Consider the following 13,057-nt stretch of genomic DNA (forward strand, 5'->3'; position numbering starts at 1 on the left):
TTCTATACTTCTTCTGTATTTCAGATAACAAACTAACATATTCTCAATTTTTATGTTATCAGCCGATTCAGGTCTTAAACTTTTCGATACTTTTTGAATTTTATAACTGATAATAAAGTCCTATCTTCTTATTTGAATTATTAGGTGCCACTTTTTTTAATTTCATTTTGGATGCATTCATAATCTAAAGCTAATGGATTATCATGTTTACCTGTCGATTTAATTAAATATCATTTAACGTTTTTAATATTTTTGGCAGTGATACTCATCATTTCTGGTTTTGATAACCAATAATGAAAAAATAAAAATAAAATAAAATATCATTGCAATTAATAAATTTGTTTGTTAACAAAAGGAACCCAACTATCTTTAAATCAAGTAGCTACTTTGAGCTGATAGTTGTTATGGATAATAAATTAAAAAAATACAGATGCAGTCTGAAGAGTGCTTCAGCAGTTAGTAATTATAATATAAAAGCTAATGCAAAAAACTACGAATTATAAGATATTCTAAACTACAAAAGAAAAATTTATAGCACTGATTAATTATGATTTCGGAAATTAGTTTTTAAAGGAAATATAATGAAACTGGATCGAAGTTTATATCTGGAAATTTTGCAATATCTGAAAATTTTGTGAGAGGATTTAAAGATTAATCAGTTTGGGATATATTATTAATAAAATGACGACATTTATATCAATATTTTATTAGAGAAGTTGAAGACAAAATTAATTGGAATATTTAATCAATCACACAAAAGTTATCTGAAGTTTCTTTGAGAGAATTTCAAGACAAATTAAACTGGAATACAATACCTTCTCAAAACTTATCTAAAAATTTCATTAAGGAATTTAATATAAATTACACTCGCACATTACATCACATAAAGAAACATTATTTGGGGATACTACAAGAGCATTCAAAACTAAAATAAATTCGGATTTGGTATCTCAACGAAAGATAACGAACATTTTTATAGTTTTACACATGGCTGTTTCTCAGCAAATGTATACTAGTTTGACCAGAGAACTATGCAGCCAACTGGTTGCAAATAACTGTTTCATACACTGTCCTAGGTTTCCACTCCTACTAAGGGTGTCTCCATCAGAAAGAACTTTTGAAGAATCATAAAATTAGATTGCAAGGAAGCAAGAGTCACAATATAGCCATACTCAAATCAAAAATAAAATATAACACATTCCAGTCTTTGCCTTCTGTGCCTAGCTAGGAATGTGATCAGACTGAGATGTCGTATTTGGAGACCGATGGGAACACTCTAAAATACTAAAGAAATTTATTAGAAGTTTGAGTTCATTAGATTGGTCATGCATTAAAATTAGAATGAAGCAATAATGTGTCCATTGTAGAATATCGATGCTATTAAACATTTGTATGGTAAAAAAAGAATCAATGGAGACAAAAGACTGCTTTAGCTGTCACTCAGTACCAACAACACAATCAGCTGCACCAAATCAACAAAACCAACAGCTCCATCTGCACCAATAGAGCCAACCAATGTCAAAATGTAAATTCAGTCTCCCTGGTGGGATGAGTCACACTCAGTATACGATCACTTACTATTTGTGTGTGAAATTTCATATGTTTTATATCAGAAAAGGTGTGTGGATAGGTAATAATTTAAAATGGGTGCTATTCAAAACAACTACCTAGTACATGATTACCTCAAGATTTTAAAGTAAATCATATTGTTAACACAATCTAGGTGAAACATATATATTCTTTAATGACATTTCCCTACTCAGAGGTGGATGAATGTAGTTTTAAAAATAATATGCATGGCGCTATCAACAGATAATTTTCAGGATAAACTCCAGGAATAAACTGCATATTCACATGCATTAATGGACTGTTATTTTTTCATTGATGTTACGTTCTCTGAATATAATGAACTCACAAATTTACTTTATATAAACTGCAATAAATCATCGGCATTAATTCCTGAAGTATTAAATATACACATTATCAAAACTACAGCATATATATTTTTAAGCTTTCATAATAAATTTGTTTTTACATAAATGGAAGTGTCAGTCAGCATCAGATCCAAACTAAACAAATATTTCAAAACTGAGAAGTCAGTTAATAATTTTACTTCACATTAATTCCACAAATATGTTTATAAAATGAGTTGTAGTTAATGTATAAATGAATACCATAAAAAAGTAAAAGAATTCATTCTGAATGTGAAGAAAATATTTATGTACAATATTATAAGACTTACTTACATGAATTCTGACTGAAGGATATTCCAAGATATTGTTGTGAATGAATGAAGACAAACAACAGACAGAATGTGGAAAAAAGTGATGGTTGTCAAAAATTTAGCCTATTTATATTCAGGTCTGTCATGTAAAGACAAACATTCACCTACATGTAAAAAATATACTCTGGAAGAGATTAAAACTAAGAAAGCTGCCACTACTTTTATTTAAATCTAATAAAATTTATTTTTGTTAAATAAATAGTAAACTAAATAAAGCCAATTTAACTGCATTTATTAATAGACAACAGGGCGGATGTCTTTGGGAACATTGACCTTATTTCAAAATTGAAAATGATGTTGCAATTTTCATAAGTGGTGAGACTAAACCATTGAAAAAAGAATTTCCATTTTTTACCTATTGAGGAGGCCAGAGATAGGGCCTAAGGAGAACAATTAAAGGTCACCTTGTACATAAAGCATTTGCCAACAGACTACAAACTATAAATTTTGAGAAAATTCTAAACTTGCTTGAACCAGACTACTTCTTGAATGCAAAAAAAAAAAAAAAAAAAAAAAATTATGAAAAATTCATAATTATTGTCTTAAATTTTATTATGCGATGCAAGTAAATTTTAAACTTTCTTGTGAGTACAGTTAGCTGAGAAATGGAAATAGTACGGATTTTAAATTTCAAACACAAAATTAGAATCACCAGAGAAAGAGACACAACTAAAAATTTTAATACTGGTAAACGACATATTTTATCAAAAATGTCGAAGTCTGAAGCTCATCTTCTGGTTCAACATTGAACAGAATTATGAGTGTGCAACTAGGGATTAATAGATATATTCCATTAAAAGGTTCATCTTACATTGAACTGCCAGAAAATAAAAATAAAACACTCTGTATTAATGTGAAATATAACAATCAAAAATGTTTCCAATGGGCTATAAAATCTGCCTTATATCCTGTAAATAAAAAGTAGCAAATTTTGAATTTTCTGTAAAGGTTGATACTATTCTAAAAATTTACTCCAGAATTAATGTCTTTTAATAATTATTCATTTGATGAAAAATATCAAATTTAGCCACTAAAAATAACAAGACATAAAACAGTGAAGCCTGTAAACCTTCTTTATTTCAAGAATGAATGTAATTCACACAATTGCAGCATAAATTGTATACAGACTTGTTTCAAGTCAAGTTAGATAACATAAAGAGGTAAAATTAATTTGTGATACACATTCATTGCACTTCAATATAAGGAAAAATTGGATAGTCACACAACAAATTGTTTATTTAACAAACCATTGAATGTAGAATTACCAGAAAAATCTCATATGTAAGCTTTAAAAATTATCAATTTGTGCAGGAAGTTCCATTTGTTATGTATGATGATTTTTAGAGTTTGCTATAAAATAAAGGTAACTGTGAACTGAATTCAACAGTTATAAAAATATTTAAATTCATTCAGCAATATCCAGTACTGACAAAGAATGATTTTTACAATGGATTATGGAAAGAAATATTAAAACATAGATGAAACTTCTTGACGATAAGATAAATATAAAGAATGAAAATTAAATTGTATGTCCTGTACTAGAAATATCAAAAACGGGAACCACATTGTTTCTGTTATTACATCAGATATATCAATGGAGTCTACAAAGATCCAGTTGTATATCAAGGGCCAATTTGTCATAAGATCTTATAGAATTCATGAAAAAGCGGTTGAAGAAATAGGGAGAATGCATTTTGAAATTGAAAAAAAAACCGGATCATTAACACTTGAAGAGTACTGAAGACATGTAAAACTTAAAATATGCTCATTGTGTAGATGCCGTTACACAAAAAAATCAATATTTTCCATATGGAGGAACAGAAGTGAATGATCCAAATTCATTTGACTCTAAAAAAATAAGCGAAATGTCAAACACATCTAAAGTTGGACACATGTTTGAATTAGATGTAGAATATCCTAGAGATGAACTATTAGTTCCCAAAAACAAGCTTGCGCTTGAAACTAATGAAAGTAAGTTGTATTGAGTACTCAGGAAAACAAATATAACTATGAAGTTCAGTATAGAAACCTCAAACAGTATCTGGCTCCCAGAATGAAGAGAACAAAAATACACAGAGTTTTAAAATTTAAGTAGTCTGATTGGCTAAAGAAATGTATTAATTTGAACACAGAAATGAGCATGACTGTGAAGAATGCTTTTGAAAGTAGACATTTAGAAGTTGTTGAAATCTAGACACAGAAAAGTTAATCTATACTGACAGGCATAGTCCAGTTAATGATGCAGTTATGGCCATACTGAAACCACATGTCGTAAAGTTTGAACATATTGGTGGCAAGATTGTTAAATGCAGAGAAAACAGAACCAACACATTGATGAGTGTACATATCGACATACCACATATAAAATTGTCTAAATTTATTCCCATCACACCTTCTATATCTTGCACTGCATGTAATACATTTAAGTTTACACAGTTATTCATATATCCCCAAAATATCAAGAAGAACCATGAACTGCTTCAGCAGCATATTTCAACACATATTCTCAAAGGAAATTATACAGATACTACTTTTCATAATCCCTAGTTAAGCTTTAAATAACTCAGGCAATATAATAACATTTTCAATCAAATGTATATTCTGGGGCAATCAGGATCACACAAATACAACAGCACAGTCTGACACATACAGTCACGACGCTCCCGCGCATTTTTGTTATACACTGCGACAGCACTGCTTCAAGCAGACAGGAAAATACACTTCTGAATATGATACTGAACAAGTGGCAACAGCGTCTTTTACATTATTTGTAACATACTTTTTTCAATAAAGAATGTATGTGGTAACATGAAAACCGGCAATAACCCAGAAATGACACCACATTTGTCTTTTGACGATGACATGTATATGTGTCGGCATATTTTAAAGTCTGGCATGTGCTCGAGCAAACTATTTTACCTAAAGGAGGAAATTACAGTTGTGAAACAAGTAATTTATGCAGCCATCGCGAATATGGCGTCCTTTCAGAAACAAAAAACAATTGTTTACTTTCCTAAGAACACTGCGTGATATGAAACGTTGTATTGCAGGACAGTTTATTTATGATTCTCTTGAAAGCTACAAACGTTTACCAAAGTTTTCTTTTAAGAGTAGAAAAATGCCTAGTAAACAGGATAAGATCTGACATTTTGCAGAAAGGCGTCGTGTATCCATTCACCAACGTGAAGTTCCATTCATCACACTTCCAGTTAAATCAGTGAGTGTGGTATATAGGAAACTTTTTTGGAATGCGATACCTTCACTATTTGACGCATCAAATCAGCCATTACAATTATAGCTGAAGCGAAAAACACGCAGGCGTTATGATAAAACTTAATAAACAATAGAACTGCTCCCTTGCACATAATAAATCAATTCCACAATTACTGCTACATTTGAGCCACAAACAGCTAGAATTTTCGACATATTCGCTTTTCAAGCAAAAGTAAGTACATTTACAAATATTTTCATGAATTGGAATGTCAAGTGAAGCGTAAGAATACGCGGATCATTATACTACATAAAAAAGCGTCATGTATCAAGGAAAGTGCCTATTATAATGACAATGGCTAGAAGTGTACGTTTCTTAAGCTTATATGAAATTCACGTTTCTATTCTCTTGCTTTCCGCGGAATAAATTGGAATTATACAAATTTTCGAAAATACTTCGTAATTACTGAATTCTAACTTACCTCACTGAGATTTATGTCTCCTGGTAATTTACTAATGCTTCATAACTCTCTCGTTAATTCAACGGAAAAATAATTAAAAACAAACATTAATCTTATGGCTGTCTTTCTCGCCGCTGGGGGTGCTCGTGCCGTTCCTAGTATAAGCTGGTAACAACATTCACAGCAGTGAGTATCGTGACGGTATGTCAGATTGTGTACATAGTTTAACTGAAATCTTCTTTAAAACTTTCAGGGCCCTGTGCGCTCTTCGCTAGTTGTGAGATTGTCGGGGTTTCCATCACTGTTCACGCTGCAAATACTACACTCGCTGACGAGTTGAATTATTGCGTGTCTGCTGGTAGCTTTACTGAAACTGTTTTCAGACAAAACAAATTTGTAGAACGATTATACGACATTTATAGATTCAGTTCTTTCGCTCAGAAAATATTTGCCCGCATCGCCGAAGCTTTATTACATTTCAAAAAATGGGTCAAATGGCTCTGAGCACTATGGGACTCAACTGCTGTGGTCATCAGCCCCCTAGAACTTAGAACTACTTAAACCTAACTAACCTAAGGACAACACACACATCCATGCCCCAGGCAGGATTCGAACCTGCGACCGTAGCAGCAGCGCGGCTCCGGACTGGTCAGGATGAAAAACAAAACGCATTTGTGGCTGACATACTCTGACATGGTGGGAAAGGATTACAAGTGAAATATCAGATACAGATACCGTAACTGAAATTCATTTAATTTATTTGTGGAAGAGAAAGAATCTACAGAACTAAACAGAAACACATACGATTTCTGTATGATATGTCTGCCAATATTTTTGTGTTTCGCTCGATGTAATGTAACGGCAGATCCATTTGGTACCTACAAGGCGGTTATAATTAAATTTCCGCTCTTTGAGCCGTTGTAGACGGAAAACTATTTACAGGAATGGTGTTCAGATTGTGCGTAGCAGGATTTCCATTGTTAGTAGTATTAGTGTTATTACTTGCCGTTAGGCGCTGGCACTGATACGGTGACGCAGGTTTCAAACACAATCAGTCCTCATTACAACTTTAGACAGCCAACAGGGATCTGGACAGGGTCAACAGCGCTTTACTCGTTCTGTCGTATCAAAACGACAGAAACAGTGCTGCTGCTCTTCGGGAGTATCGACTCGTTAAAGAAATACGGAGACGTATTTTTTCCTCAACGGGGTTGAAGTACATGATTAGAAAACTCGAATTAGCTGGCGATTTCGGAATTGCTCCTGGGACAGCCCGACGGCCAACTGCGCTGCAAACTGTTGCCATGGTTGAGAATGCTGGCTGCAATGTGCCGTTTTCAAACAGCACACGATCTGTGTCACGACGGCCGAACATTACATGGTTCAGCGCTCGAAAACTGCTGCGCACAACTGCGAAACGATTCCTCTAGTGCGGTTCCAAGCTGTCGTGGATGCTCATGACCGTCACATTGATCAACTTTGAAACCTGGAACGTAAAAATGGTAGTCATCTAACAAATGTTACCGCCTGATGTGGATATTAAAATGTGGTTCTTTCAATAGTTTATTCGTTATTTCTTTTCCGGGTGTTCTTCCAAATGTTTCCACAATGTTTCACTGTCCGACGATCACTCGCTTTTAACGGAGGCCCTCTCAGGTAGGGAAAGTTTTTCGCTTCGGCTATAATTGTAATGGCTGATTTGATACATCAAATAATGAAAGTACCGCATTCCACAAAAGTTTCCTACATTCCACATTAACTGATTTAACTGGAAGTGTGATGAATGGAGCTTCACATTGTTAAGTGGATATACGATGGCTTTCTGCAAAACGTCAGGGAAAGTTTAGTTATAACCACCCTGTACCTTGTTCTGTATGACAATGCTCCACTTTGGCTAAGAAACTACAGAGCCGATTTTTCATCTCCATAGCATTGACTGTAGGCACCTGTTGGTTTCCTGAGTTCCCTCTAAAGTGATCATATTGTTCTGCACAAATGACAGAATGTACAGGTTGAGCTTAAGGTTTCCACAGCTGTGCTATTTGCTACAAATGGTAGCTTAACTTATAGTGCTTTTAGGGCTACACTTCTACATGTGTTCTGTTGTTTACCCACAAAACGTATAGGAGAATCTCAGTTTCTCTCCATGTCATGGGCAACATCTCTTCCGTCACCGGTTCTATAGCATCTCGTATTCGTACTGTAAGAGTCGGTACATCAGGAATCGGTGAACTGAATAATTTATCCCTAACGTAACCAGACGAAAAATTCACTAGGCCCATGTCTGGTGAAAGTGGTGGCTGTGGTATTGGACCCTTTTCCACCACTCCGTTTATGCACAAGATTTCACCGAATAGCTAATGAACAAATAACCCCCAATATGACGGTACATCAACGTATTGAAACACAACCGTTGGTTTAAATTCATGTAAATGATCAAAACTCATCCTGTACATTATAATGAATCCGTAAAAAGGAGTGTGACACATAAACAGCTTGGAATATCACGTTGATTTTAATGACGCCAAATGTTCTTGAAGTGTTCGGTATCCGCAACTTCGACGCTAACATACTAAAAGATATTTTACGGACTCTCTTTCTCTAGATAATGTGTGACTGAGTATACGCCTTTCATTGGTTGTCTACCAGGATATGTGTTTTATGAGAGGAAGGGCTTCATTCGCAACAAAATAATGAGAAAAATTGTAGTCTTCTTGAGGCAGATTTACATGTCCCGAAAGCCGAAGCTCCCTTTCAAACAATGTCTTACCGAAAGAACGTCCTTAAAATATGCATCTATCACAGTCGCGTTCATTTTCACCAACGTCAATTGATAAAAATAATCCATCTGAATCTAAATCAGAGACTGTGGAAGCAAAATATTTGTAATTACAAAACGTTTATCCAGATTCAGCAGGAGTTTAAACTCTCATGCGTGCTTTCCCTATACGCTATCAATATATTTCGGTAGATTCCATACTTCTCTGTAATGGCCAGCAGTTTTCTTCCAGATTTATTACGTTTGAGAATATTCACGCAGAGCACTGTCTTGATTTTTCAGCAACAATTCTTCGAATGTTTGTGTGCCTTCGAAGAAAAGAAAAGGAAATCGGATACATAATTAATTTTTTTGACGCCTTAAAAGCACCACATACATAAATATGACTACGACGCTAAGGATTTATCTAACAACCGGTTTTCGATATTTATTGATTCACATTAGTAAAGTTCATTAAAACTATAAGGCATTCATGTCTACAAAAGACATGGTGCCACATTACAAATGCCGAATCGGTTCTGTAGGCGTCGAGTTGCATACTTTCCAACCCACTAACGCGCATCTTACACGCCACATCCACGCCTCACTTGTCGCACCACGTCGGCGGAATATCTGGCGAAGTCAACAGAAACAACCGAATGGATACGAACAGGATTCTTCAGCAGAGTTGCCCAGTTTAGTGTAGACTGTCGCAATTTTCTTGTTCGAAGTCTCATTCCCATGCAAATATTGTGGAGGAAGGTAAAAATATCGATTACAACAAAATAGATAACACTAAACATAATAAAGATGAAGCGCCTTACTCTTGCTCCAGTTTTAATTCGTGAACAGTTGAGGAAATAAAGTTTTTAGGCAAACTCTCTTAGGAAAAGATGCATTCATTTTTGCTTCATCAGCTAATACACTGAAGAAAGTAAAATGAGCGAAAGAAAGTCGCAACAACAAAAAATAATTAATGTACAATAATGAAATATCGGGAATACATTTATCTAGGTAACGTATTTAAGTGAAAAACATTGCAAGATCATAGGTTAATGTACGCACGAGATAATCCATTGCAAAATTAAAATGCTGATACATTGATAACTGGTGTAACCGCCAGAATCTTGAATGGAAGCGTGCAAACATGCATGCTGCATTGTGTTGTACAGGAGCCGGATGTCAGTTTGTGGGATGGAGTCCCATGCCTGTTGCAGTTGATAGGTCAATACAAGAACGGTTATGCTGTCTGTGCATGAGGCTGGAGTTGTCGTCCGAAATGTCCCATATGAGCTCGGTTGGAGACAGATCTGGTGATTGAGTAAGCCAAGGCAACATGTTGGGCTACAATAATGGTTTGTGGGCGAGCATTATGCTGCTGGAAAAGATCCTCTGGAATGCTGTTTGTGAATGGCAGCACAACAGATCGAATCGCCAGACTGACATACCAATTTTTAGTCAGGATGCGTGCGATAACCACGAGGGAGCAGCCGCTGTCACGCCCCAGACCATGGCACCAGGCGATCCTGATTTACATTTCATAGTATCACTACTAGCGTCACTCTAATGTGAATGGCGCGAAATTTGACTGTATTGCATCTTTCAGATGTAGAAATGCACCTACCAACTTTACGTCGATCCAATCCTTCTTTAAGTTGCGATTTTTCCCGTCATTGTATTTCTTTTTTTGATGAAACTGTTTTGTTCCACACTACTACCTGCGTTGGATAGGCATCCCGCTCATCGTAGCGGCGTTCGGCGTATCACACATCATGGTGAGGCCCGGAGCAACGTGAGTCTCAGTGGTTGTTCACAGAAGGTGTTTGTCACTACTTTACCATTGCTCCTCTGCCGACAACCAGCGAATCCCCGAATTTGAGAAAAACGTAACGGAAGGGAATAGAAGGGTTTGACATGTTGTGTTACAGAAGAATGTTGAAAACTACGTGGACCGATAAGATAACGATTGAGGAGTTTCTCCGCTAAATCGGTAAAGAAAGAAACGTATAGAAATTACTGACAAGAAGAGGGACAGGATAATAGAACTTGTATTACGACATCAAGGAAATAAATTCCAGGCATTTTAGAGGGAGCTGTAGAGATTAAAAATTGTACAGTAAGATTACGTGAGACAAATAACTGAGACGTACAGTGCAACTGCTACTCTAGACGAAGAGTTCAGCGCAGGAGATGAAATCGTGACAGGCCGCATCGAACCAGTGAGACAACTGATAACTTTTGGACTTTCAGTGCCCCACCAGTCCCTTCGTTTATGCACACCTGACAACCTCAGACATAACTTCGAAACTGTTGAGTATTTTTACATATGGATCTAATATCCTTTCTGTAGTCAAGTATGTAACATCGCTGAAATTCCACCAGTTGAGTTGTTGAACAGTACTCGTTGTCTCTTTCTTCACCTTAACAGAACGTTTATGAGTCAAGTACACTCTTTGTAACGACTTCGCACTCTATCAATAACAGCTATGCAGTTGTAATAGACACCATGCTCACACACTCAGCTCACAGAATGGCATTTTACTGACATGTACAAAGAGACCTTCTTATGGAGCAATGGCAACCGTACAAGTCCATTTTGTAAAACGGAGAAACCGCACATCAGTTGCTTAATCCAGAATCTTTTGTTGTTTGCACGACCGGTTTCGGAACGCTTAAAGTTCCATCATCTAATGTAAACTGTAATAATGCAGATATTTTGCATGCTTCATGATTCTGGTTACGTTTGGTGTACTGTCGTGAAATCTGTTCCTTTTTTTTTCGTATTTCGCTAGGTCCCTATTATTTTTTGATCTGAAACTCTGGTTCCACGACAACAGTGGGGCGAGCACGACCTCCGATGGTTAAGTGATTTTTTCTGTAAGAAACGTCCTGTTCAGCCTTTTAATTTTTTTAAAATTTATTTTAGAAATTTTATCCACATAGTTTATTATCTGATATTTAAGACTTGGGGGTCTCTCCCATTGTCGTGTAGCACAATTTTTCATTATTGCAGTTCACATCAGATGACGGAAATTTAATTGTTCCGAAACCAGTCGTGTACACAATAAAAGGTTGTGGATTAAACAACTGTAGCGCGGTTTCTTCATTTTATAAAATTACTGACATTATGTTTAAAAGCCGCATTCGTGAAAATTGCACACAATAATTCTAACATCACTACGGAACCGTTGTTTCGGTTATCCACCTGAAAACCAGATACAATTCTTCAGTCTGCAAGAGAGCTTGCGACTTGTTATTCACACTCTACGGTGTATGTATTTCGTAACAACAAATCGGCGAAGATTACTTTTCCTGTTATATAAATACTTTATCAGAAAATATCTAATACGTCTTCATTTATTCACATTACAGAACAGTAAAATATATGACATGGTTATTTGTGTGTAATAATTTAGACTAACTGGAACAGTAGAAATTCTATTCAGTCCCCTGTTTTTAAGTAGACTAAATAAAAAAGAAAAGAAATGCAATGCTGGAATTACGAAGTCACTACTGATTAGATGAATAGATGCAAGTGTAAAGAGAAGCTAAATACAGCGTCGTTTCTCTCGAACCAACAGTAATCAGGAGTTATTTCGAAATTCATAGCGGATAAGAAAATGGAGCTGAACTTCATAGAGCAAAAATAGAGATGAAAGTGTAAAGGACAGTAATGAATAATGCAGCTCGCATATTTAAATTTCGGTATTGGACACGGTTCTGCATAAATCTGGTGGAACTCAATATGAAAGCCTGCAGAGCGCATTAATGAGGTCTCAGAGTGGCTGCAAAGACAGTAAAATGTGTGAAAGCTTGTCATTAGGTACCAAAATACTTATGTATGTTTCTTAGCAACAGCAATGTCGAATTCAAGGCAGTAACAGCTATATGGTTTTACTCGTCAAATCTGTAAATTTATACTAGTATTCATTAGCTGAGATCTCTCTCTCTCTCTCTCTCTCTCTCTCTCTCTCTCTCTATATATATATATATATATATATATATATATATATATATATACTTACTTATCGCGAATGGACCCAGAAGGATCACGCAAAGCTTTCTGACGTCGTTTCTTCCATACTTCTTTCATTCGTTCTCCATGTTTTCTTTTTCTTTCTTCTGTCCATTTTGTTCCTGGTCTCTTTAGTGCTTCCTTCTCCGACAATACAATCCACTTTTCCACCTTATTTCTAAAAGTTTTTCTATCTTTGACATCTTTAAGTTCAATATTTGCTTTTTGTAAATCTAATTTTATTTGGCTAATCCATGGTGTTGTTGATTTGACTTTTTCTATGTAAGTGAGAATTCTGTTGGTGAGTCGTGTGGGGGGAAGTCTAGTGA

At 35.4% G+C, this 13,057-nt stretch overlaps 1 protein-coding gene across 1 annotated transcript in view; it reads left to right on the forward strand.

Annotated features, from left to right (window-relative positions):
- The window catches only part of LOC126176418 (uncharacterized), a 679,232-nt gene that overhangs the window by 382,648 nt on the left and 283,527 nt on the right, over positions 1-13,057 (forward strand). The gene's annotated exons all lie outside the window — the stretch shown is intronic.

Source organism: Schistocerca cancellata, chromosome 3, assembly GCF_023864275.1.
Source record: "Schistocerca cancellata isolate TAMUIC-IGC-003103 chromosome 3, iqSchCanc2.1, whole genome shotgun sequence".
In the NCBI taxonomy this organism is placed as follows: Eukaryota; Metazoa; Arthropoda; class Insecta; order Orthoptera; family Acrididae; genus Schistocerca; species Schistocerca cancellata.